Genomic DNA, 27,863 nt, shown 5'->3' on the forward strand with positions numbered 1-27,863 from the left:
AATACACACAAAAACTTGGTTTAAATCCAACAGGCTTTCCACAAGAAGAAATGTGTTTTGATTCCCGAACTAGAAACTATAATTATAACAGAATGGTTTAGAGCAGAGCTTTGGGGTTTGGTTGAGATATGCCCAGGCACGAAAGACTTGTGGCAAATTATGTATGTGTATATAAGCACACACACAAAAACATAAATGTACACCCCCCCATTACATGAAAGTTATGGCAAATTTTACACACACACGTTTCTGACAAGTCCGAGGTAAGAGGATAATACTAGCTTAATATGGGATTCCAGTTAGTGAAAGGGCAACATAACTTTCTAAATTTTAATCACTGAGAGATGCAATTTATTGTCAAATTTTGATACAGCACATAACTATGAAAATAAGTCATTCTTTATAGTTAGTAATTGCTCAGCAAGATTGGTAACCAATATGCAAAATCTAGAAGAGAAAAAGTTAAGAAGCTAAAATATTTGGAGCTCTTCTTAGTTAGGAATTTAGATAATAGCCCTAGATTTTATATAAAGGAAATTAAATAAAACCATAAAAAAGGATTTAACTGTTGACAGGGTTTTATTTTCTGCACTGAATTTTAAATTTTGGTACTGGAAGATGTAAAGACTCACAATAATAGCCTTAGATTTTATATAAAGGAAATTAAATAAAACCATAAAAAAGGATTTAACCTCTATCGAGAGTTTTATTTTCTGCGCTGAATTTTAAATTTCAGTACTGGAAGATGTAAAGATTCACAATATAAGAAAACTATTGAAATGAGGCTATAATCCTAAATAGACTGTGTCAAACTGCATTATTGTCATCATCTGGAAACTAAATTTAGAATTCCATAAGGAAATTTTATGATCAAATGTATTCAAAAATTCAATTGATTCTTAAAATGATATGAAGTAGCCTAGTATGAATCTTCAGTATTTTCTACTTTTCTTGTTATTTTCATTTTTGAAGGAGAATGGGGCAGAATATCTACATAATACCTTTTAGTTTTTTTTAATTTTTTAAATTTGAATTTATATCCCGCCCTTCTCCGAAGACTCAGGGCGACTTACACTGTGTTAAGCAATAGTCTTCATCCATTTGTATATTATATACAAAGTCAACTTTTATTGCCCCCAACAATCTGGGTCCTCATTTTACCTACCTTATAAAGGATGGAAGGCTGAGTCAACCTTGGGCCTGGTGGGACTTTAACTTGCAGTAATTGCAGTAGTTGCAATATTAATGTCTTTTGAATGCTTTTTGGTATTAATAGAGCTTATAAAATTATTTACTTAGGTTCTGGCAGCGTGTAGTCCTTTCAACATGCATTCCATAAAACAGGTGAAATTTAATTATGTGGTTAAGAGAGAAAAAATCGTCAAGAAAATGTCCTACTTTATTGTGACACATACTAATCAGGTACTTGCACTAGGCAGATTTGCAAGTTTGTTGCACCTCAGTCTACAGGACAACCTTACTGATATCAAAACTAACTTGTCAGCTGGATATTTTTTTTTAATGAACAGCAGAGCAAAAACAGACTAGCGGTAAAAATATTTAAACTGGGAACTTTCATCTTAGTCTGATAGGCTTTATCTTTCAGAAATACTTCTATACTACTTTTTTAAAATATTAAAAATGGAGGGGCCTATTTTTTATTTGTATATTTAAAATATATACATACCTACACACACACTCACACACACATCTTTGAGAAGCTAACGATTAAAACAGAATGAATTATTTTGTGGAATCATTTTATAAACACGATAATTAAAAAGTCCCGATATGAATAATGGTAGTAACTCTGCTGTAAAAGTGTCACTAAAAAGAACTGTAACCCCGGAATAAAGCTTCTGAGCACTTCTGAACAAAACCTATTTCAGTATTGTTAAGCGTACAAAAGGAGAAAGGGAGAAGAATCTGTGTTGCAAATCAAGAAAAACAGAAATGGTTCATCATCTATTTAATGATCTATTTGCTTCATTCCTGGTTCCTTTCTTTCCTTTTTCTGTCCTCCAAGATTAAGGAAATTCTCAAGCTTGCGCCGGGGAAGGGGGGAGGGAAGGAGTGACGAGTTCCACGCGTCCTCTTCGCGTCGAAGGCGCATGCGCTGTCCATTGCATGTGTGCCTATCCCGTCATTCTCAGCGGAGAGCAGTAGAGTGGGACTCCTAAGGGTGTTCTAGAGGGGCAGGAACAGGCCAAGGCCAATGATGTCGGAAAAGAAACAACCCGTAGATCTGGGGCTTCTGGAAGAAGACGACGAGTTCGAGGAGTTTCCTGCCGAAGGTAGATCAGAAAACGGGCAGGCGGAGAGGGACAACCAAAGCGGGTTTCCCGCAGCGGCTCGTCTGGGCCTGCGCCTCGTTGGTCTGGGTGCGGAGAGGCCTGAAAGCCTCCCAAGCCAACCTCCTTGCCTTCCAGAGGTGGAACTACAGTTCCTATCATCCCCAGCCGAATGGCATGCATGGTTCTAGGTGGCGGGAATCCTTTTTTCCAAAGCAGGCCTCCATTCCACGTTTCCTGCCTCGTTCCCCGCGGAGCTCCCTCCTCCACGCGGCATCCTTAAAAGAGGCTCCGGCATCGTAGACGGCGGTCCGGCCTCCCTTTCCCACCCCTTTTTCTTTGTCAGAAAAGAAGTCAAACTTTCCGCGGGGCGAAAGGAAGCCGCGTTCTTTCTGAAACGGAGGCGTAATTTGAAGTTCTTCGACCTTGCTGGGGATTCTGGGAATTCCAGAGGGAGTTCACTCCATCTGGAAAACAGATTTTTAGAAACAAACACACGTGTATGCTTGGCTTTCTTTAGGTTGCTAAAAACAAATAGATGGGTATTCATTTGCAGAAACTGGGTTTAAAAGGTATGGGGGAAGATGCCTCATACTATTTATTGGATCGAGTGCCTATGTTTTGAGCAAGCCATTTATGCTCCACACCAAATGATGTCTTGATTGACATAAATGATGGAGTGTAAGGGGGTGGGTTATGCTTGTAACACTTGTCGTATCAAAACTTTGATTTGAATAGTAACATGCAGTTAATAATGAATAAATTTAGGATCCACACACATTTGGTGTAAATTAATGTAGCAAAATCATGACACAGGTTTTTCTTCTAAGTAATTGACAGTGTATAAAGAATAACTTTTCTTGGCTTAGCTTAACTTCTCTAAGTGAATGCAAATATTTAAATTAGCTTTTTGGTATTTAAATAGAATAGAAAATAGAATTCTTTATTGGCCAAGTGTGATTGGACACACAAGAAATTTTTCTTTGGTGCATAAGCTGTACAAAAGTGTACATAAAAGTTATAACTGATAAATCATGATCATAGTCATAAAAATACATTCATCATAAATCATAAGATACAATACTTAGTAATAGTCATAAAATACTAAATAAGCAATCAAGATAAATTATACTAGGAAACTAAAATAAGTGTAGAAGTCTTAACCTAATGCTGTATATTTGTTAATATATTTAATTGCAGAGGTGTTTTTGGATTAAAATGAATTCACTTTCCCATGTTTTAATTTAAAATTGCTGTTTTGTACCCCTTATATATTATGGATTTGATTGTGTTCACTGGGTATAAGGTATTTATTGTTTTAAGTATAAACTAAGGTTTGTTATCTATAATAAAGTGAAGGCCTTCACTAGAAGTGATAAGCTTCAGATGCAATAATTTTAATGCAAATTAAATCAATTAGCAATTGATATATGGAAGCTATAATTAAGTTTTGCAGTGAAAAATTATGTTAATATATAATCAAAACACATTCTAAAATAATGTTTAAAGTTTCTTACATTCTGTTTGTTATTCAATTCTGTATTCAGCAATCTGAAATTGATTTGCTCTGCTTTTATTGGTATTCTGTTATGCTACAACAGTACTTCCTAATGTAAGGAAGTTATTTTCAAAAACTTTTAAAAAAATATTACATAAGTTTAAACAATTCCATTTAAAAATAAATTCTTTCTCCCCTGCTATTGCTCTCACACAGACCTGTGCTCATTGTGTGTGCATATTTGTGTATCAGTGCATAATGCTGCATTAATACCTATAGAGATTCTTAATCATCCAGGTCATGGTTATCCCTAAGATGCTTTTCCAAAAGGCAACTGGACTTCCTTGTTTTTTTCTTTGAAAAGTTTTCACTTCAGGACTAAAGCAGCTTCTTGGATGAGAAGCAAAATATGAAACAACCAAGGAAGGCCAGTTGCCTTTTGAAAAAGCATCTTTGGGATATGCTGCATAAATAAGAGTCTTACTATCTTATTTTTGAAAAGATGAATGTTCTATTCATTTTAAACCGATTTAGTCCAATTTGTTGTGTAGCAGATTTAATAGTGAATAAAAATCTGTGGGGTGATAATATTCCTAGACAAATCATATTCAGAATGCTGAAAGTTTTATAAAACATACTGATTATGCTCCTGGTCTTGTTTTATCTTTTGATAAAACCATCATCAGTATGTCTTATTGTGTTACCTAAAGTTGTTAGGAAAATTCTGCCATATTGGAAAATTCTTGTGTTGTTTTTTTTGTCTAGAAAATTAGTGTGTAATGTGCTGTAATGTAATAAGCATGTGTCAAGACAATCTATGCATTTTTTTGAAGGCGCCTTTTTTTACAAATACATTTTTCAATAAAAGTACATTTTTTTCCTGAAGATATGACTTAATCAACTGCATTCAAATTCAAACATACATTAAATAGGTGATACACCCTGAAACAAATATTTCAGCTACAGTTGTATGCTGTATTTCTGAATTTCAACAAAAAAGTGAATAAAGCATTTTGTTTTCATTGTATTTCATTAGCCTGTTACTAATTTCCAAGAATATTTTCAGTAGTCCAGTTAAGCTAAAGCTAGAATTATAGAAGTTAATCAAATATACACCTGCTCGATTTGACTAAGTGATAACTTTATAGAACAAAAACCTCAGTTTATTAAAATATAATCTAACAACCTCCAAGATTTATTACTAAACTGAAATTTTTAATGTGACAGAAGAAGATTATTAAATACTATATTGTAGAGTAATATTAACTCTGTTAGGCTTCTTGGAGGTAAATTTAACTTTTGTACTAGCTAGCCGGTCCTACAACTTATAGTGCATTTCTTGATCCAGAAAAATTTACTGGGATTTATTTCTTACTTCCACAGATGTACATTTGGGATTCATTATTAAATTATTATATATAATCATAATTCTTATTTTTTATTTAGACATGACATTATTAAACAAAGTGTAATGTTTGAATCAAAGTGTGATATAATAGATTGTATGAATTTATCAAATTTATCAAACAACAGTAATTTATAACTGATAATCAGTATTGGGTCTCTTTGGGCTCTTTTACAATATTCCTTATTGCTTTACTGAGACAGTAGAGGAAATTCTCCTTTGCATATCCCTTTTCTGAAGCTTTCCGATCCTTGTTTATAAAGATTAAGCATTTCATTTAAATATGAAAAATGTTTTTTTTAATCAAGCCCTTAATTTCAGTTAAGATTGTAATATTTTTTTAAACCATAGACATTAAATACAATTTGAAATTAATCTCTAATTCTGGTTTATGATCAAATTTCTTAAATACAAAATATGCAAAGAGAGTGCCTGTTTAATCTGAGACTTCCTTCTTAATCTGAAAAACAGAATTATGTATGAATACATCTGTACCAAATCAGTGCATTTTTCAAAATATAAAATGATTTATGCTATATAGGGTTGTTTCTTCCACCACTGTGCATGCACTGATGATGAAATGACTTTTAGTAATAAAAGCATCAATGTCTTAAACTGTTCTGACTTTTGAAAAGCACCACTGGATAAAGTTGTAATAATTTCTCTGCAAATCTGGTGAATTGACTCAAGAACTGTATATTGTTTTGCTTCAAATAATGCTATTGTTAGGAATGAGACTAAACTGCTTTTGAGCTACATAGGAATAGTGGAGATAAGAAACATTTGAATAGACTTGTTTTGCAAAGACTAATGTCTTTGCAAAGGTCTGATGTTCAATTTATATTAGGCATTAAATTCCCAGCTATTATAATTCCAGTTAATATTGGAGCAGTACCTAAGGAGTAACTGACCTTCCATTATTCCTTGCCACCTGCCAGAACTCTAAACCCTTAGTTTCTCCTAATGTGTACCATTCTGGTTTTAAATAAGGAGCTCATAAGCGATCTTTAATTAGGCAGAATCTGGTTTCCATTCTTTTATGACTTTATTTCATTTCCTTGCCCCATCTTGTTAAATGGGTTGTTCGATTCTCATTCAATTTGTTCATTTCTTACAGATTAAACAAAGGTGGACCAAACTCACAAATTGGGAATATTGGTGGCTGTAAATTATTGGCCAGAAGAACACTCGGGCATTCATTTGCTGTATTTGACTGCAGTCTTTTTTTTTTTAAACAAACCATGATTTTTGGCTCTGGCCCAGATCTAAGTACTAAATGATCTCTGTTCATTATGGAACTTGATAGTCTTTGATAACATTGCTTGAAAAACAAAACAAATGCATCACATACCACTGTTTAAAATAATTTCTTATACAATTTTAATTTAGTCATATACCAAAATAAATATTATTCCTAAAAATGTTATTCATGAAACTTAAACCTGTTGGAAATTTAAAAGGGATGAAACATTTTGATTTATAAATTATCGAGATGTATCCACGTTGTCTAAATTCATGAATTATATATTAAAACATTGTCCATTGCTTTGTTTTAGACTGGGCTGGTTTAGATGAAGATGAAGATGCACATGTGTGGGAAGATAATTGGGATGATGATAATGTAGAAGACGATTTCTCTAACCAGTTAAGGTATATTAAAAACACTCAGTAATGAAAACATATACAGGCTACCCCTAAAACAAGAATTATATCTCAAAGCATTGAAAATAAATTTAAGTTCTGTTTTATTATAGTACATAATAATGGAACTATATTACTGATAAAACATTAAATTTGTTTAGATATAATTTTAACATTGATGTTTTGTTATACAATAAGCATTATTCCCTCTTTTCTAGCACAACAAGAAATTTCTGTTATAGATAAAATACATTTCCTAAAGTTTAATTTTATGTGGCTAATAAATGCTAACTTCATAAAAGCTAGTTTGAAAATGCTCCTGTATTTGTATTTGATGATACAGTAATCTATCATTAATAAAAAAATTATTTTGCCATCTTAATAAAATATATATGGTATTTAAGTTGTGCTTTTGTTTGGATGAAATTAAATTGTGGAATTTTGGTTTTATATTAAATCAATTTGGCCATGACTTATCAGTTCATAAGAAGTAGGATAGAACCTTGTTTCTCATTAACCATCCAGATAAGTTCCAAGGAGATGGAAACCAAGTTCCCTCCTGCCATTGTTCCCTTGCAGTTCTTGGAGGCATGTTGCCCCAACCTGGAGATTATATTGAAGTTCAAGATTGCATTCAACCATACATCTGCTTGGAGCACTATTATAATTATAATTGAGTAACTCTCATGAGATTGAAAAATATTTAATTGATTTAAACCAATTTATAAACTTAACCTCATTTCAAGTCATTTTTTAATAATAAAAAATATCCCATAGGTATTTTTCTAATTTAATACTCTAAATGTCTTACTTTTTCAGAGCGGAATTGGAAAAGCATTGCTACAAGATGGAAACGACATAGCTTCTAATGCTGATGTTTTAATGCTGCTAATACAAAGTGTAACAAGAGATGGGCTTTTCATCGCAAATAAAAATCCAGATTATACTCAGATTATATTGTTGGTATTCGAATAGCTGACAAGTTCAAAGATAATGCCACAATCAATGGTTTTAATTCAATGTTGTTCTCTTATTGTTATCTATTAATAGTTAAATAAAGAATTTTTTTAAAAAAATTGTTCAAATTTCATGAACTGAAATTTGGTATTTAATACATTTGCAGAGCGAACTATTATTTTAGAAGACAAAATTAAAATGGCTACTTCCTAACCCCACATTACGCTTTAGCTATATATGCATTGCTGAAAGTAAATGTATTTTCCATGTTTACTTTCTAGTTGTAGTGCGGTATAATTGATTTGGTATTAATATTTTGATTTATAATCCATTTTAGCTGCAAAACAAAGCTGCTTCTTTTAATGGAAATGAAGTCATATAAAAACAAAAGTTGATGCTGAGTGAATATATGAAATTGCTAGATTTTCTGATTGAGATAAGAGACAAACATTCCTTATTTTGCCATGCAGTCATAATGGTGGGAACTACATCAAGTAAAGGGGCATGAGTAACAATTATTAATAACAAAAAACACTTATTTAACCTTGTCCAACTAAATATTTCAGAAGAAATATTCTATAAATACATTTTTTCTAGAACTAGATCATTAAGTTGCTCTATACATTTACACTGCTGGGAAAGAAAACAAAGGATTACTTGAGTAGGTTAGTCATGGATTTATTACTTAAATTCATGAGTCATTTTATAAATATATAGCAAAAATTGCCATCATTCCAATTTTGAGAACTTATAAATGTTTTAAACTTTTTGATACTCTACACTACATGCAATCTCATATTACAAATTATATATAAAGTTATAAACAACAAAATAAAAGGGATTTAAATGCCAAGATGGCCCTTTATAATTCTATCAAGAAAGTAATCATGTAAAACAGTATTTTTAACCTTTGTAATTTTAAGACGTGTGGGCTTCAACCCCCAGAATTTCCCAACCAGCACGCTGGGAGTTGAAGTCTACACTTCTTAAAGTTATCAAGTACAGAAACACTAATGTAGAAGATTCATAGGAAGATGGATTCGTTTATCGTCCATGAATGGAAGGAATGTGAGTTCCAAACTGAAAATTAAGGTTAACGAAAATCTTTTTCAGATGTCCAGAGACATGATAAGTTGTGATTATGTAGCTTTATATTACCGGTATTTTTTTGAACCCTGAAATAAGCACTTGGCCTTATTTTCGGGGAGGTCTTATTATTTTGGGCATGTAGAACAAGATGGGGCTGCTCTTGCTGTCTTACCTGATTTCCAGCTCTCTCTAACCCTAACCAGAGGAAGTGGGAGGGATTGGCTGCGCATGCGGTTAAATATTTTCGGGGAGGGCTTATTTTTAGGGAAACATGGTATATGTCCATCTGCCTCATCCACACATGAAACAATGTTAATAGTCTGGTATGTTAAACAGACTGGCTGACTTCTGCTATCAGAACTAAGGTGGCAACTTTAGAAAACTTTTCTAGCTTATAATCATATCCAGCACTCTATAGACCATCGTTTCTTTGTCCCTGTTTAAAAATTAGAAAAGAGCAAATGTCAAGAGTATATGAAATACACTTGAACTGTAGGTGAACTAGGAATATGTATGACTCAACAAAGAAAGCACTCATTGTGTCCTTGAATTAAATGTCCACGAAACCTTAAAATACTTCTTTTTCCCAAAGAGAATTCTACTTCAGTGGAAACATGTTCAAGTAAATGCATAACTTTTTTTTGTAATATCTGGCTTATATTGATTTCCACCCCCCCACCCCCCCATAAATGTATTCAAAATTGGTTATTGCAAAATATAACTGACTACAAAGAAGATTCATTCTGAAGAATGGTAGAATCATTGAAGACTTAAATTTAAGGCAACACTTAACCTTTTTACCTGTATATGTTGTCACTACAGTTTTTTTTCTTTATAATTTTAAATAACTACCTATTGAAATTATTAGCTTTGGGTAACACACATGTACCAAGCAATCTTAAAACATCACAAATGATTTATAATGATTTATAAACATGCAGATGGGACATAACAAGAATAAGAGCTGTGATTGAAAATATATGAGACAGCTGAAATAATACGTCCGACAATTGTCAGTTGAATACAGAATGCTACATAGGAGAGGGAATCAATTTTAATTTTGTGGAATGAAAGGAAAGTGGTGTCCCCAATAAACTCTTATTCTGGAATCAGAACAATTAAATTAAACAAGATTTTTTCTGATCTTAATTTTGCAGTTAAAGGCAAATGCTACAAGACTCCAAACTATGGATAATAGAAAACATTACAAATTGCTGTGAATTGCTTTACTTGTGCAGTACTTGGTATGTAAGTACAAATCCATAATCTCTGCCAACTGCAAATATATCAAGCATATACATTGGGGGGGGGGGCGGCACAATTATATTGACGCGCTCTGGATTAAGTGGTCAAACAAAATAGAAGTGAAGACGGTTACTATGATGAAAAGCAAATATACAATTCCTAAAAAAAGATTAATTTCTTGTTAGTGATTTATATAGGAGGTAATGTAAACTAGGCTACTACAGTTGCTTTATAGAATTAAATAGGTAAATAATAAATAAATAATGCCAAATACTATGCTCTTGCTGTGAAGTTGGAATTTTATATGTAGTTCTAGTAAACATTAAAAGAACGTGAGAATCCAAAACATGGGCTATAGTTGAAATGCACGTGTGGACAAACTTCCAATTTATAAAGAACTATAAGGTAAATCTCTAGATCACAGAGACTTGAAATATTTTATTTGATGTGCATGTTGCAGGAAAAATCATTCTACACCCACTTGCACCATAACTATAAGAATCATGAGCGACTACCCCCTGGAGTGTCACAGTCTGAGTCCTGAGTTTATATGACAGTAATTCAGTGTTACCCACTTATCAAATATAAGGCCAGTCTTAATTAACTTTCGTGGTACAACACCTTGGGTCTTTTGACTATTATGCTTTCTGTAAAATACATATTTCAACCTGATTAATTGGCTTGAGAGTATTGCCAGATACATGAAGATATAACAGTATAAATGCTTCAATCCAAATATGTCTCACAAGACTTGCAGTCAGAATTTGTTCAGTTTATTACATTTTCTTTGGTTTATCTGGGTCTCGGAGCTGTTATTCTCTGCCATTTGTCAACGTATCTAGAAAAGAAAATTTAGTAAGTATGATTGCAAACAGTTGTAGTTCCTCCCCCTCTTCTTCATCTGTTTAATGTCTCATGATTTCCTTAAAAACTACACAGCAGGTGAACAATATTTGTCTCTTACTATCGATCCTGGAATTACTATTCTCTGTTCCTGAAGGTTCTGACAACTTAAAGACTGCAAAACAAACTATGCCTTCAGTCATATCTGTACAGACTAAAATCAATTGGACCACATGGAAGTGTGCAATTAAAGTTGTAATGCCAATTTTCATACTTGATAGGTTTGCCAATATTTACATTTCTACATAAGCAAAACAATGCTATTATCTGTTTTATGAAAACAAAAAATAAAGTTGCAGAAATTGTAATCTTCTGCCCCTACAACCAGTCCTTCCAGCTAGTAAGTAATGACTCTGTATCTCTACTTAGGCTACTTTCCAAAAAACTTAACTTTCAAGCTGGTTTCTAAAATCAAAACAATACTCATTTCCATTATGTGGAAACTCACAGTTTGTTTGTTAGAATGTGAGCCCTGGTCCCAGATAACTCTTCTGCTTTCCAAGATGATTAATCAGGAACTAGTGTGGGTCTGCCTCAGTGGTGAAATCCGAACTGGTTTGCTACCGGTTCGCTGGCCATGCATGCGCAGTACCCACCAAAAGGAGACCGAAAGGTAAGTAGAAGTGAGGTGGTGGTGGTGGGGAAATCAGCTGTGGCACGTGATTTAGCTTCACTAAAAAGCAGGAGTTCCTGCTTTCTAGCAAAGCTAAACTGCACTGCATAGCTGATTCCACACCCACTTGCTGTTCTACTTACCTTCCCAAGGTAAGTTTCATCTCTTGGTGCATGCTGCACGCACGTGTATGCGCAGTACACACCAGAAGGAGTCTTGGGAAGGTAAGTAGAACAGCAGGGGGGATCAGCTGTGGCAAGCGATTTAGCTTTGCTAGAAAACAGGAAATTCTGCTTGCATACATTATTATTTTTAATTACCTTTCTACCAGTTGCACAAGATAGTAAAATTAAATTCACACCTAAATTGTGAATTTAAATAAAAATACTATAAGGAATAAAAGAGAAGAAAACCACATTGAAATAACTGATTTTACAAGCTGGACAAAATTCAAAGGACTAGCAGATGTTGGGCCAAAAAAATATTTAAAACAAGATATTTACTCTCTGTAGTAGCATGTGGTCAGTGGTAAAAGGTATATTTTGCATGCAAAACATTTCAAGTTCATTTTGCAGCATCTCATACAACTCAAAATATATCCTCCCAAACCCTTAAGAGGTCTCTAGAAAATAGTTTCTGGAACCAGCACCATTAATAGGAATTTGTGGAACCATAAGTACCAATTGTGGAACAGCTGTTTTAATATAATGCAAATTGCTAGCAGTATTTATATTAAATATTAAACATCCCTTTCATGGATCACTGCCTTGTCATGGTGAAGGGGCTTGCATAACTCAATGAAGCTAAGAGCTATGCCGTGCAGGGCCACCCAAAACAAGACAGGTCATAGCAGAGAGTTCTGACAAAACGTGATCCACTTGAGAAGGAAATGGCAACCCACTCCAATATCTTTGCCATGAAAACCCCATGGACAGTACCAAAAGGCAAAAAAATATGACATTGGAAGATGAGCCCCTCATGTCCAATATGCTACTGGGGAAGACCAGAGGGCTAGTACTAGTAGCACCAGAAAGAGTGAAGTGACTGGGTCAAAGACAAAAGGATGCTCATCTGGTGGTGAAAGGAAAGTCTGTAAGGATGTAAGGATCTATACTCCATAGGAACCTGAAATGTAAGATCCATGAATCAATGCAAGCTGGATGTGCTCAAACAAGAGATGACAAGACTGAACATAGACATCTTAGGAATCAGCGAACTAAAATGGAAAGGAATGGGTGAATTTAATTCAGATGAACATCAGGTATACTACTGCGGGCAACAATTCTCAGAAGAAATGAAGTTAGCCTTCATAATCAATAAAAAAATAGGAAAACCAGTACTGGGACACAATCCCCAAAATGACAGAATGATCTCAGTTCGAATCCAAGGCAAACCATTCAACATCATCGTAGTCCAAGTCTATGCCCCAACCACTGATGCTGAAGAGGATGAAATTGACCAGTTCTATGAAGACCTACAACATCTTCTAGAATTAACACCAAAAATGATGTCCTTATCACCATGGGGGATTGGAATGTTAAAGTAGGAAGTGTAAACCTAACTGAAATAACAGGCAAGTTATTCTGGTTAGGCAGGGCATAGAATTTTGTTAGGAGAATATGATGGTCATGGCAAACACTTTTCCAACAACCCAAGATATGTGTCGTGTCCCATTCCTCCGCTGACGGCCGGGTCAGGGAAATCCGAATCAGGCGTGCCTCTGCAGCTCTGCCAAAGTCCTAGCAAAGTCCTCAGAGCAGGCAGGAGACCAGAAAGTGACTTCAGCAAGATATGTTTAGACTTTGCCTGACTCAGAGAATGCCAGAAAGCAGATCCTTTATATAGGCCATGGGGTGTGGCTCCATGACTCAGCACTTATCCAGGCCTGCCCCTCCCTTCCTTCTGTTGCCTCCGCCTATCAAGTCTTCTGACGCGAGGGTCACTTCAGTCGGCAGCTGTTGGCAATAGACCTCCCTCAGGCTCACATGCTGTGGAGGAGGGGGAGGGGTCTAGTTGCTCCGTTTGCCTGGGCATGGAGCCAGAGCTGGGGGCTGGAGATATTTCCTCCTCTTCAGCCTGTCTGGGCATGGAGCCAGGGCTGGGGCCGGGAGGCATACTAGAACATTCCTCCGTGTTCGGAAGCAGATAAGAAGGCCCCGGCTGTGGTGAAATTGGGCGAGACACAACAATATATCTATACACATGGACATCACCAGACAGTCAACACAGAAAGCAGATTGACTATGTGCTTTGCAGCCAAAGACGGAGAAGTTTCATATAGTCAGTAAAAACAAGACCAGAACTATGGCTCAGATCATGAGCTTCTCCTTGCAAAATTTAGGCTTAAATTGAAGAAAGTAGGGAAAAGCCCCAGGCCATTCAGGTATGAACTAAATCATATCCCTGATAAATATACAGAAGTGACAAATAAATTTAAGGAACGAGATCTGATAGACAGAGTGCCTGAAGAACTATGGATGGAGGTTTGCAACATTGTACAAGAGGTAGCAACTAAAACCATCCCAAAGAAACAGAAATGCAAGAAAGCAAAATGGCTGAGGAGAGAAGGGAAGCAAAAGGCAAGAGAGAAAGATACACCCAATTAAATGCAGAATTCCAGAGAATAGCTAGAAAAGATAAAAATGCTTTCTTAAATGAACAGTGTAAAGTAATAGAAGAAAACAATAGAATAGGGAGGACCAGAGATCTCTTCAAGAAAATTGGAGATATAAAGGGAACATTTCATGCAAAGATGGGCATGATAGAGGACCAAAATGGCAGGGGCCTAACAGAGGCAGAAGAGATTAAGGAGAGGTGGCAAAATTACACAGAAGAATTAAACAAGGAGCTTAACGTCCCTGATAACCATGATGGGATGGCCACTAACTTTGAGCCAGACATCCTGGAATGCGAAGTCAAATGGGCCTTAGGAAGTCTGAGCAACAATAAAGCTAATGGAGGTTACAGTATTCCAGCTGAGCTATTCAAAATTTTAAAACTATTGCTTGACATAGTGTAAGCCGCCCTGAGTCTTCGGAGAAGGGCGGGATATAAATGCAAATAATAAATAAATAAATAAATAAATAAATAAATAAATAAATAAATAAATAAATAAATAAATAAATAAATAAAAAGACTATACAGTAAAAGTGCTACATTCAATATGCCAGCAAATTTGGAAAACTCAACAGTGGCCACAGGATTGGAAAAGGTCAGTTTACATTCCAATTCCAAAGAAAGGCAATGCCAAAGACTGTTTAAACTATCGCACCATTGCACTCATTTCACATGCTAGCAAAGTTATGCTCAAAATCCTATAAGCTAGGCCCCAGCAATATGTGGACTAAGAACTACCAGAAGTGCAGGCAGGATTTTGAAGAGGCAGAGGAACTAGAGATCAAATTTCCAACATATGCTGGATCAGTGGTAGTCAACTTGGTCCCTACTGCCCACTAGTGGGTGTTCCAGCTTTCCTGGTGGGCGGTAGAGGTTTTGTCCGATACTGAAGCACTTTCCTTTTTTTTAATTTAATTGACTTTTTAAAAAAATTTCATAGCATTATTTAAAAACATTTTCATTAGGTTTTCATAAAATTCCACGTGAAAATTTTAATTTCTGAAAATATACTATTTCTATCACCTGCGCATAAGTTTCATTCACATTATGTAAGTGAAACTAAATGCCGCTATAGTGCAACCGCAAACAAAAGAGCCTCATCCTAGAATAGCTCGCGCATCTCCCCACACACCACCCAGCTGTAACAGACAAGCAGAGTTGGTAGCCGGCACCCCCCCAAACCCAATCCACAATGCGCGAGAGGCATGCGCAGACGACGATACACGGCACATTACTGTGGAACCGGTGGGTGGTTAGAAAATTTTACTAACAGAGATACAAAAGTGGGCGGTAGGTATAAAAAGGTTGACTACCCTTGTGGTGGATCATGGAGAAAGCTAGGGAGTTCCAGAAAAACATCTAATTGTGGAAGTTCTCAAAGAGATGGGAGTACCAGGCCATCTTATTTGTATCTTGAGAAACCTATACGTGGGTCAAGGAGCAATAGTGAGAACTGGACACGGAACCACTGATTGTTTTAAAATTGAGAAAGGAGTTTGGCAAGGCTGTATACTGTCGCCTTGCCTATTTAACCTATATGCAGAGAATATGAGAAAGATAGGGCTAGATGAATCTCAAATTGGAATTAAGATTGTTGAGAGAAATATCAATAACCTCGGATATGCAAATGATATCACTCTAATGGCAGAAAGTGAAGAGGAATTAAAGAGTCTTCTGAGAGTGCCAAAGTTGGATTAATATTAAGAAAACTAAGATTATGGCTCTGGGCCCTCTCAATTCCTGGCAAATAGATGGGGAAGAAATGGAGGTAATGATAGATTTTATTTTTCTGAGCTCCAAGATCACGGCACGTGGGGACTACAGCCAAGAAATTAAAAGACGCTTGCTCCTGGGGCAGAAAGCTATGGCAAAGTTAGACAGCATACTAAAAAGCAGAGACATCACCCTGCCAACAAAAGTGTGTATAGTTAAGGCTATGGTTTTCCCAGTTGCAATGTACTTTATGGTTGTGAAAGCTCGACCATAAGGAAGGCTGAGCATCAAATAATTGAGGCCTTTGAACTCTGGTGCTGGAGGAGACTTCTGCGAGTCCCTTAGACTGCAAGGCAATCAAACCATATGAAGAACGGTTACAGGAACTGGGTATGTCTATTTTAATGAGAAGAAGGAGTAGGGGAGACATGATTGTTGTGTTCCAATATTTCAGAGGCTACCACAAAGAACAGGGAGTCAAGCTATTCTCCAAAGCACTTGAGGGGAGAACAAAAAGCTATGGGTGGAAACTAATCAAGGAGAAAAGCAACTTAGAGCTAAGGAGAAATTTCCTTACAGTTAGAACAATTAATCAGTGGAACAACTTGCTTCCAGAGGTTGTGAATGCTCCAACAATGGAGGTTTTTAAGATGATGTTGGATAACCATTTGTCTGAAGTGGTGTAGGATTTTCTGCCTAAGCAGGGGGTTGGACTAGAAGACTTCCAAGGTCCCTTCCAACTCTGTTATTCTATTCTATTTGTATGAATAATTCTAGGTGGTGAACATCCCTAACATTCCTTCTGCCTCCTATTTTCTCCACAACAACCACCCCATGAGATGAGTTTGGTTCAAAGAAAGTGACTGGCTTAAAGTTACCCAGCTAATGTTCATGCCTAAGGCAGGACTAGAACATAAACTATCCTGCTTTCCAGATACCTGATTTCAGCTTTATTCCTTCTCTAGTTTATTAAAAGCACTGGGGCTTGCTATTTTTCTTTCAGGACTTCAATAAATCACAGAATGATTCTTGGATGGGTCACATCTTGTTGTGTTTAAGCCTTCTACGATGAAAAGTTCTGTTATAAGCTTGGGAGACGTGAGAGTCATAGGTGAATGTTCTGCTCTGCCCTATCCATCAATCTTCTAAAGAAGGAAACTAAAGCAGGAGTTTAAAGGCACATCCAGATCTCACAAGACAGGAAAATACGTTCTTGTTTGTTTCATCTTATGAAAGGTTGTGTTAATACCAAGACACAATGGGTGGGTTCATATCATGTGCTAGCCTGTAGTTTAATCTTTGCTGAAGATTCATTGAGTGTATCAGAGACAAGCCTGGGTTGATCTTTCAAAGGATCAATTTGATCAATCTCTGGATCTTCAAAATCTTCTGGATTGCTCAGAGGCTTCGGCATTTGGACCGGGATTTCTGTAATACTAATGCGTATAGACATTTTCAATACGTTCACGGCCTTTCTGTTGCTCATTGTAAGTGGTAAAAGGACTTGTAATATGGACTTGTAATATGTAAATTTCCATTTTAAAATAAAACTCTTTTGACAACAAAGAAAATGAAGACTTCATGTATAGATCTTGAGTTTATGCATAGTTTCATTAAATCTTGATGCAAGATTTTTTTGTGGAAAAAAAGTTTGTGTGGAAGCAAACTTCACTGAAATCAAAAGGATGCATTTTCAAGCTAATGTGCAAAAATGGCACCGTAGGTTTTGACAAAAGTATTTTCAGAAAATTAAAAATAAAGTCAAAATTGTATGATTGAAGCCCTTCCTGCTTCATCATAGGGCTTTGACCAGTGGCTACTGCTATTGTGAATTTTGACTCCATCCTGAAAAAGCCCATGGCTTTTAAGGATATTTTTTTATGACAAAGAATCAAATACTCCAAAGATCAAGATATTGTATTCTTTTCACTTAATTTGCCCCTCTAGATTTGTCTAAATTATTTCCAAATATTCCTTAAATTGGCGATGAGCTGCTAAGAATAAGTTTCCTATTTCAAACACACCATGTCATTTCCATCACTTTCTACCTCCATTCTTAAGTAGGTCCTTTTAAACAATCCTTGACTTTTTAAATGAGACTATGGAAACAGATTTAAAAAAGAACGTATCCCCTAGAACAGAAATATAACCCTTGTTTTACAGTTAAGAGCATTCAGAACAATTTTCCAATATTTTTTCTTCTTGCTCTGTACATGTAATTTTTCAAAAATTTCATCTGAAGAGTAAGAAAAAATAAATATAATAGTGGAACAGTAATCTAGACAGTTTTAAGAAGTGGGATAGCTTTTCCACTTGAGGGTATGAATTGGAGGGGGTGCAGGAATCTACATTGGTTATTTTATTGTATGTTTAAAAAAATTAATTCAATTGATCTAAGCATTATGCTACCATATTACTTGATTTTAGCTCTTTCACTATTACTGTTGTACACTTAAAGGAAATTGTTGAATATTAACATTTTATTGAAAGATTACGCCTTTTAGAGTAAGTTTTCAAATACAATTGAAAAGAAATTGTCTAATTTGTTTTTTTTATTGCTGAAGATAAAAGAACTGTGGTTACAGAGAAAAAAGTGTATTGTATTGAAAGAGGCAGATATAAAAAAATGTTAACAGTGACAAAAGAATAGAGGTTATTGAAAGGAGTGCATTACAGGAATAAAATGCATCAAATGATCATATCATTTACATGAAAACTAAATGAAAAACTAAAAATGACATGCCACTATAAAAAAACATTAAAAATGCTAACTGGGACCTAAACAAGTCTTTCCATTTTTCAAACAACCTCTCCTTTTTCTATTTTCAATAAATTAACTAATTTATTGTGAATTTCACATTAAGTTACTATTTTAAAGATTGTGGTACAATGTGGGAGTTTGTTGTTTGTTAGAGAACAAAAGAAAACAATTTTGCATACAAAAATCTTTGGGTAATGAAGTAAATATTTCGTTGCTAAGGAAAAAGGTGGCATTTCTATCACCTCTCTTCATTGGCAAAGGTGAATAGTTGCTGTAAAGATATATTGCCATCTCAGAAGGACACCTCCTTGATGGTAATTAAAAAACAAAAAAAATATATTCAATAATAACCATTCACTGCCTTTCAGAACTTCCAAAATCACTTGCTGAGGCAGTTCCTAGATTTTTATTCATTGTTTTGCTTTGTCCTTTTGAGATGAAAATTAGCATTTAATTTTAAAATATTCATGTGCTTTGTATAATTGATTTCTAAATCAAATCAGACAATTTAAAGAAATTCAGGCTCTAAACATACCAAAGTATGCTCAAAACCAATCTATGTGTTTTCAACGCTCTAGAAGTAATTTCAGGGAATAGAAACAATGTCTTTATATCACATTAAATCATGATTTGTTTTAATCACAAATAAAGCTTAATGGCTAGGTTCATAAATAATGCTAAGACATAAACTATTTTTCTTCTTTTCTATTTTTCAAATAACCAACATCTTTCCAGAATTTAATACTTTCCAGGGAGTTTAGTGGCTATATTAATTGGGAATTCTGGAGGTTGAAGGCAGTCAGCCAAAGGAACCAACTTTGAAAAGGTTATAATCAAACAGGAGAAAGCAGATATCTAAGAAATTTCCATCAATCATACAGGATCCTGTCACTCATACCAGAAGCTGTAAGATTTCCACTTCTGAAACAATGATTCTATTAAGGCATTTAGAAAGGTGGTTAGTCCCGTGAACCTAGATAAAGCAAAGTACAAAAATTGCCATTGCTAATCACACTAAATGCTACTTCTGTCAGTCAAACAGAATAAACCTATTTCTTTAAAGCCAGTGAGCCTGTGCATTTCTAGCTGAAAACTCAGAAAGGTACATGAAAAAACCCATGCTGAGAGACCCTAAAAAAGAGCCTTAATAATACGAAATAGTTGTAGATGTGTATAATTTCATTTAGCAATGGGATTTCTTTTCCTACACCTGCATTTGTGTATGTTGCTTACCCTTTGCTTATTAGCTGATTTACAACTGTTTCTTACCTTTCCATCACCCTTGGATGTTGTATCAATCATAAAATGCTCAGGGGTCTGTCTTCCACCCAAGAAAAGCACCCAATCTGTCTTGTACTGATAACTTAGTTATAAATGGTCCATTAAACCTCCCATTGAACTCTCCATCTTCACTGCTTTACAAAATACTGTCAGCAGGGAGAAATACAGGAGAGAATGGGTGGAAAGACCAGAGCAGGAACAAAAATGTGCAATTTTATTTAGATGGCAATAGAGACAGATTCAAGATTCTCACTATTGATTTCAAATAATACCTCCATTCTTCAAAAGAAACTTTGGATATAGCCGTTGGAAAGTCAAAAATCCAGTACTTGTTGAGAAACCACACAGGGATATGTGGGCTACAGGCTAGATTGGAAAATAAAAAAAGAAAACAAAACAAAAATAAATCATTTTGTTAAAGCTGCCAAGAAATTATATGGAGACCATAAAGTCAACCAAGATTCAAGTTTTATACATACACTCCAAAAGTCAGTATTAGGACTGATCAAATCCACAGAACTACAAATACATTTGGTTGTAAAAAGACCTCTCAGCGTTTATTCTTCATCGAATAAAGTCGAAAGCTCACTTTATTTCTTAAAGTACACCAATGTCTGTAATTATGCAAATTTGAACAAAAATATATCATCTCAGAATAATAGGAAAGATGATGACTAGATAGTCGGCCGTCCACAAAATGATTCTGAAGGCTTCTTGGGTTTTAATCAGGAATTAGGTTGGACCCTGTTCAAAGAGGAAATGTCAACAAAGAGGATGATATTCTCCCATCGGACATCAGAAGAAAAGTGAATCGCACCTTTGATGATTAAAATTTATTGCCCTGTGATAAATCAGGCACAAAATCAAAGTTTGTTGAATTAAGGAGAGGAGGTGAAGAATACATGTCAAAGTGTGTGACAAAACAGAAGCCCTTGTCAGAGAAAGTACTCCTGAGCAGATGCAGAGAGCTGAAAAATTTAGTAGCAGAAAGTTCTAATAAAGAAAAAAATGCTCCGAATTTAGTTGTCTTGGATGAAGGGTACAAGCTTAGCCCAGCTATCTGACAATACTAACTCATTTTATGTGAAGTAAGAAAATCTATTTGTTAAGAAATACATAAGATAGGAAAGTCTCATTTCTGCCCCAAGTTTATTGTGGAAAAAAAGATTTAAACTGAGTGAAAGATAGGAATCTCATGTTGCTAACAATAGGCCAGGTGAGAGATGAACATAGGGCAACCTGTAACAAATGATATATGATTCTTTCACTTGGAAAGGATAAAGGATAAATATCTTTGTTGATTTTACATGATGTTTACCGAGGGATACTGTATATAGCCAGTATTCCTCAACCTGGTCTCCTGTAAATATATTGAATTCAATTCTCAACATTTTAGCAGCTTTTTAGCATTATTGGTAGGGACTGTGGTAGTTGGAATCCAACATATCTAAAAGAGACTAGTATGGCATGGGCGAATAATAAACGATTCTAAATAAACTTTAAAAGAATGTTGTTAAAAAGTTTTAATATAAGACCCTTAGAGATTAAAAGTTTGCAACTAAAAATGTGTAAAGCCTTTTGAATTGCAAAGAGACTTTTTAGGAAGAATTGGAACAGTCTATTTCAGTCTCAGAGGAAATCATTTCAAAGTCACATCTTTTCAAATTTGAAACATTTTGTATACCTCTGAATGCAGCTTGGGGACCATTCCAAATTTGGAAAAGCATATTATGTTGCTGACATTGCTTATTCTACTATGTATGTTTGTTGATTTTTGAACAGAATGTAAGAGAAAATGCGAAACTTTGAAATTATTTCAAAGAGCAAGAATAATGTAAAATGGCAGCTAAAGAAGGAACTAAATTTTAATTTATTACAGATTATATCTTTATGCACTTACTAAGTATATTCAGTAATTTAATATTCATAATACAGTATGCAAAACACCCAAATTAAAAAACAACAATTGACTTCTTTAAATGCATCATTTGAAAAAAAAAGTAAAACTCCATAGTAAAAATATTGAATCTAAGTGAAAAAAAATACCATTTTGCAAAATATACTTTTTTAAAAGAAAAGTAATTAAAGTTGCAAATAGTGCATACATTTTCTTGGTTTAGAAAAACATTTTGATCAGTTCTGCTGAAATATTTATAAAGTACCCATTGAATTCACAGATCTCAGAGCATGGATATAATGCAGTTCCTTCTCTGAGCCATTTGACAAATTGCTTTTGAAATAGAGGGTAATTTCTGAAGTAGTTTGTGCTGCAACTTTAACTGAGACCTTTAAAGCAAACATGTAAGTTCTAGCTTACGACTAAGTTGTTTTTTAGAGGCTAGCTATATTTTAAATCGTTGTTTTCTTCCAAATGATTTTATTTACAGTAATCAACTTAAATCTATTTTGTCCTAGGGACAATCTTTCAATTAACCTGTTTATTTATCCTTCTATCCATTTTAGTTCGCCATTCAAATTGCTACACTCTGACGGCTGAATTCATACTATGCTAAGATAGTCAAGTTCACACATCTTGTAGCAAAATTAGAATACCAACACATTGGTATTCTAAAGCTGAAAAGGAGACAATGTGCAGCCTTCTTCAACAGCTGCGTTTAACCAAAATAGTTAAGAGGTTAACAACAAACTATTAATCAGCAAAAGATAGTACAGTCCAGACTAGGTTTTCCCACTGCTTGCTTTATTGACTCTTCTAGGAAACTCACTCCAGTAGGTTCACATGAATGACAACAAACTAGAGGAAGCCTAAGATTATGAAATTACATTATGAGAACACCAGAATATTAATCAATGATAAAAATAAACCAATATCCTTCACCTAGTTTTATTTTCCTCTTACCAGTTTAGGATTCAGTATATTGTATAGTCTAGAACAGGGGTGTCAAACTCATGTCAACACTGCGGCGTCACGTGACATATTGGGATTTCCCCCTCCCTTTGCTAAATTGGGCATGGGCGTGGCCAATGTGAGACTCATTTGGCCTATGGGTCACACGTTTGACAGCCCTGGTCTAGAAGATGACTTAATTCACTAATCGAGATATAGTGTAGAAACCTACCATGGAAATCCTAGACCTAATACATCTAGAGTGCAGAAGATTGGGAAAGTCTGCGCTTATCAGAAGACTTATCATCTACTTATAAGAAGATATGTAGTATTTACTTTTAATGGGTTTTATGGGCCTAATCAATATTTTATTTCTATTTTCCCTAAGCTTGTTAATTCAGTTTATTAATTGTTCAATTCAATTTTTAGACCGTATTTTTATCCATTTTACTGGTGCAGAATTCCATTGATAACAAAGCAGCTTTTGAATAAACCAATTATTTCATTAACCAATTGGACTTGCTGTGACTGTTATAGCAAAAAATTATGTGTATGTAATTTACTTTGCTCGTGTGACATGAAAAGTTCATAATAGTTAAAATATTATTGCCGCTCTAATTGTAACAAAATCCACACTGTACATTTAAGCAGACAAATAATATTATATAACAATCTCTAAAAGGGTTTTAATGCATTTCAAAAGAACATATGTAGAACTTTTCAGTTCTACACTGAGAAACCTCAGTACTGATTGCTCCTTCCACAGGTTGTCCCAACTAAAAGTAGCTAGGAGAAAACAATTATAGGGCTGTGTTCCCCCTCTTATGCAACAATCAGAGTAGACCTGAGTCTTCAAAATGTTTCCCTATTTTTTCCTCAATCCCATAAAATATTGTTTACACTCACCTGCAACTATTACATAGTTAATATGGACAGAACATAACATAACATAACATAACATCAGAGTTGGAAGGGACCTTGGAGGCCTTCTAGTCCAACCCCCTGCCCAGGCAGGAAACCCTATACCATCTCAGTCAGATGGTTATCCAACATTTTCTTAAAAATTTCCAGTGTTGGAGCATTCACAACTTCTGAAGGCAAGTCGTTCCACTTATTAATTGTTCTAACTGTCAGGAAATTTCTCCTTAGTTCTAAGTTGCTTCTTTCTTTGACCAGTTTCCACCCATTGCTTCTTGTTCTACCCTCAGGTGCTTTGGTGAACAGCCTGACTCCCTCTTCTTTGTGGCAGCCCCTAAGATATTGGAACACAGCTATCATGTCTCCCCTAGTCCTTCTTTTTGTTAAACTAGACATACCCAGTTCCTGAACGTCTATCTCCCTTTTGTTTAGAATATAGGAATGTGTACATGCAATGCTCACCAGTCAAAAATGTTCTGTCTTAAATAGTCCTATAGATAGCAGCAAATTTCAGAGTGTTTGGTGTCTCTTTGTTGCCATCTCCAACACTGCTCCAGCTCCAACACTGGAAATTTTTAAGAAAAAGTTGGATAGCCATTTGTCTGAAATGGTGTAGGGTTGCCTGCCTGGGCAGGGGGTTGGACTAGAAGATTTCCAAGGTCCCTTCCAACTCTGATATTATTATTATTATTATTATTATTATTATTATTATTATTATTATTATTATTATCATCATCATCATCATCATCATCATCATCATCATCATCATCTAATGGTTGATTGGGGGTTTGTAACATAAATGACTTCATCTATGAAAGCTGCCAAGAGTGAACATCATGGAAGGTTAAATCATCATACTAGGCTGTTCAGAGTTCATAGTGCATACTGAAATGATGGCTAACTCAGGATCTGGGGAGAGAAAAGAAGTAGTAGGAGCAACATATAGAACAATATTTATTATATACCAACCTCCTTCTTGTCTTCCTTTCACACTTCTACACAGCACCAATTTATGCAAAATATCTGGACAGTCACTGAGCATTAAAGACAGAAAAAACTCCAACTCTTTGTTGCTGGCTAATGACCATGAGATTTTACAGTCTGGATAGGATAGCTATAGAATGCAAGATCAAGTTTGTTGAAGTTATTGGGCAAGGAATAAACGGCACAAATAAGCCAAGGAGAGATTAGTTTTTTTCTCTCCCTATATTTTAACCACTGGCATTTTGAATGTTTGCTTGGTCTTTCTTTTGGAAAATGAAATAAACTACTACATTTTACCCTACAGCAAAAACTTAAGGCAAAACCTGTTCTTCTCATGAGTAATTTCAACAAAAGAAGGCCTCTGGATTGACAAATGACTTTCAGATCTTTACATCAGGTATAATTTGGCACTAAGTACTAACATTTGAAAGCCAGATTCCTTATAACAGTGGCCTGTACAACAACAGACTCTTGGCAGGTTTGAAATACTGCAGCGACCTTTAATTTAGAGAAATTATTACCAGCAAGAGAAAACAGGTTGGTCATGTGTATGCTTCAAACAGAAGGCTAGAAGTAAAAAGAAGAAAGAAAATATAATTCAGAGTGTATATTCTCCAGCTTTGGCTCTGGTCTGAAGCTGTTCATTTTTACCTCTGCTCCAGCTGTTCAAACAGGTAACTGCTCAGAGGAACATAAGTAAGTAGTTTAATTTCTTTCGGCATCTGTCCAAAATACAAAATGCAGTCTCTTCATATAATGTCATCCCTTACATGTTGACTTTAAAGAAAAGGCCTGCAAAGTCATTTATATATTTATTAAATAATTATAAAATGGTTAGCAAAGGGTTCCACATTTGCTATTTACACAATCTCTATTTTCCTTGTTCTTATATATTTCAATACACTGAATTGCTTCCAAAATTTGCAATGGACAACTTGCAAGATCAACTTGTTCATTAACTCACATCTTGTCTTATACATAGCAGGGGAAAATGTACTTGGGAAACTATAGGAAAGTTCAAACAGTCATCTAGAATAAAAAAGTGGCCAAATTTAGATTCCATCATGTTTTAGGGTAGTACTTCCTTATCTGTTCATTTCCTTGCTGACTGGGAATTGTAAACTTTTCAGCATACATCTGGAAGTCAGCTAATAAGGTGAAGGTTCCCCTTGCACATACGTGCTAGCCATTCCTGACTCTAGGGGGCAATGCTCATCTCTGATTCAAAGCCGAAGAACCAGTACTGTCTGAAGATGTCTTCATGGTCATGTGGCCGGCATGACTAAATGCCAAAGGTGCAGAGAATACTGTTACCTTCCCATCAAAGGTAGTCCCTATTTTTCTACTTGCATTTTTTATGTGCTTTTGAACTGCAAGGTTGGCAGAAGTTGGGACGAGTAACAGAAGCTCACCCTGTTATGTGGCACTAGGAATTCAAACTGTTGAACTATCGACCTTTCAATTGACAAGCTCAGCCCCTGAGCCACCACGTCTCTCATAGTCAGCTAATAAAAGTTGTTTAAAAACCTGCAATCTGATGCCCACTTTCCTTGGTCTTCATCCAACAAAGAGAAGCACTAGGAGTGATATGATGATACTCTTCCAATATTTGAGGGGCTGTCACGGAGAAGATGGTTTCACTTGAGCTAAATCTTACAAGGGATCTTACAAAAATGTTATTAATGGACTAAATTAACTTAATATTTCTAAATATTAATTGAAGGGGAACGGGCATTTCAAGGTATTTTGAAAAATAATGAATGCTTATACCCTATTTTGTTCCATTTTAATTTAGTTTTACTTATAAATCAACCATGACTTTCCTATTAAGTGCCTATTGGTTTCAATTTTCTCTGATTTTGCTATAATATTTTGCAGCAATGACAGATCTGCTAGGGTCATAGTGGCTGAAAGTGGGGGGGGAGAAAGGATAAGGAAAACTATATAAATATTCTCAATAAATAAATAACAGTTGTCATTTCCCAAATCTGACAGTCTCTGTTTGCCTGTGCTTAAATTGAACGACATGCCATTTATCCTAATAGATGGGAATTTGTGTTTGCTGCATAGGAGACAGTAGACTAATTCTTATTCACCTCAGCTGTGATCTCAGCCAGAGACTTGAGTTCTAACAGAGTTTGGATGGATCAAATCTCCCTGGAAAATCTTGGTCAATTATAGAAGCCTTAGGCTAAAAGGAAGGTGCCTGTCTTTCTGTCTCTGTTTCTCTCTCTTTTTAAGGAAATTCACAAAACACTACATTCTCGTCCTATTCCTCATCTTACCAAACAAGCAAATGAATCCTTCGTCTGTAGAATATCTGGGAATACCTCTTTCCCCTGTAATTTAACATGACTCAGTCTCGCATGCCGATAATACAAGTGGTGAGAAAGGCTCCTAATCCTATTGGCATACCCCCTTGTCAGCACCTCTTTATTTGGCTGCTTTAAAGGCTCAACATGTTTTGATTTACAATAAGCGCTGAGATAACTGCAGGTGCCCTCCGAAAGCAAGGTTAACTCACCTGAGATGATTTTCTTTTCTTCTGAACAAAGCAATACAAGAACAGGAAATGCAATTAATACAGGTGCTTCTCTGAAAGGTAGGAAATGTCACTTACCCCTGATATGACATAAATCCTCATTAAATAAGCAGGCCCCAATGGTTGGTTTTATCTTTTTTTCTGTAGAGAGGAAAGGATTTAGGTTGAAAACATATAAGCAGGCATGGCAAGTTTCAGATTTAGGAAAGCAAGGTATAATTTTGCAAAGCTCCCTAATCGCTTGCAATATTGGGATTCAGAGCAATTATTATTCAAGGATGGACTTGGAAGAATTTAGATGATAGATTTTATCTCATAGAACATTAAACATTGTACTTTGTCTATATAAAAACATTTTTCAGACTGAATGCTTATTAGATGCTTATAAATTTAGCAATAGCATAAAGGAAGAGAGATTTCATCCATTTATTTCTTTCTACAAAAATGTTACATTCTTCAGTTCTTTTCACTTTTTTAATGTTTGAAATGTGTTCAGAATTTATTAAAGAGAAGAACTACGAGACCTGGACTGCAAGAATCAAAACGACCAGAAAATAA

The 27,863-nt window shown here is 35.2% G+C and overlaps 2 long non-coding RNA genes across 2 annotated transcripts in view; one reads left to right on the forward strand and one right to left on the reverse strand.

Annotated features, from left to right (window-relative positions):
• LOC131196802 (uncharacterized) overlaps positions 1-27,863 on the reverse strand; it is a 124,342-nt gene that overhangs the window by 70,450 nt on the left and 26,029 nt on the right. Inside the window, exon 2 of the long non-coding RNA XR_009154820.1 lies at positions 27,384-27,446. This is a non-coding gene — a long non-coding RNA (uncharacterized LOC131196802). The remainder of the gene's footprint in view (positions 1-27,383; positions 27,447-27,863) is intronic.
• On the forward strand, positions 2,135-7,787 carry LOC131196800 (uncharacterized). The gene is made up of 3 exons (XR_009154818.1): positions 2,135-2,294; positions 6,751-6,844; positions 7,655-7,787. It is a non-coding gene; the product is annotated as an uncharacterized LOC131196800 (long non-coding RNA).

Source organism: Ahaetulla prasina, chromosome 4, assembly GCF_028640845.1.
Source record: "Ahaetulla prasina isolate Xishuangbanna chromosome 4, ASM2864084v1, whole genome shotgun sequence".
Classification (NCBI taxonomy): Eukaryota; Metazoa; Chordata; class Lepidosauria; order Squamata; family Colubridae; genus Ahaetulla; species Ahaetulla prasina.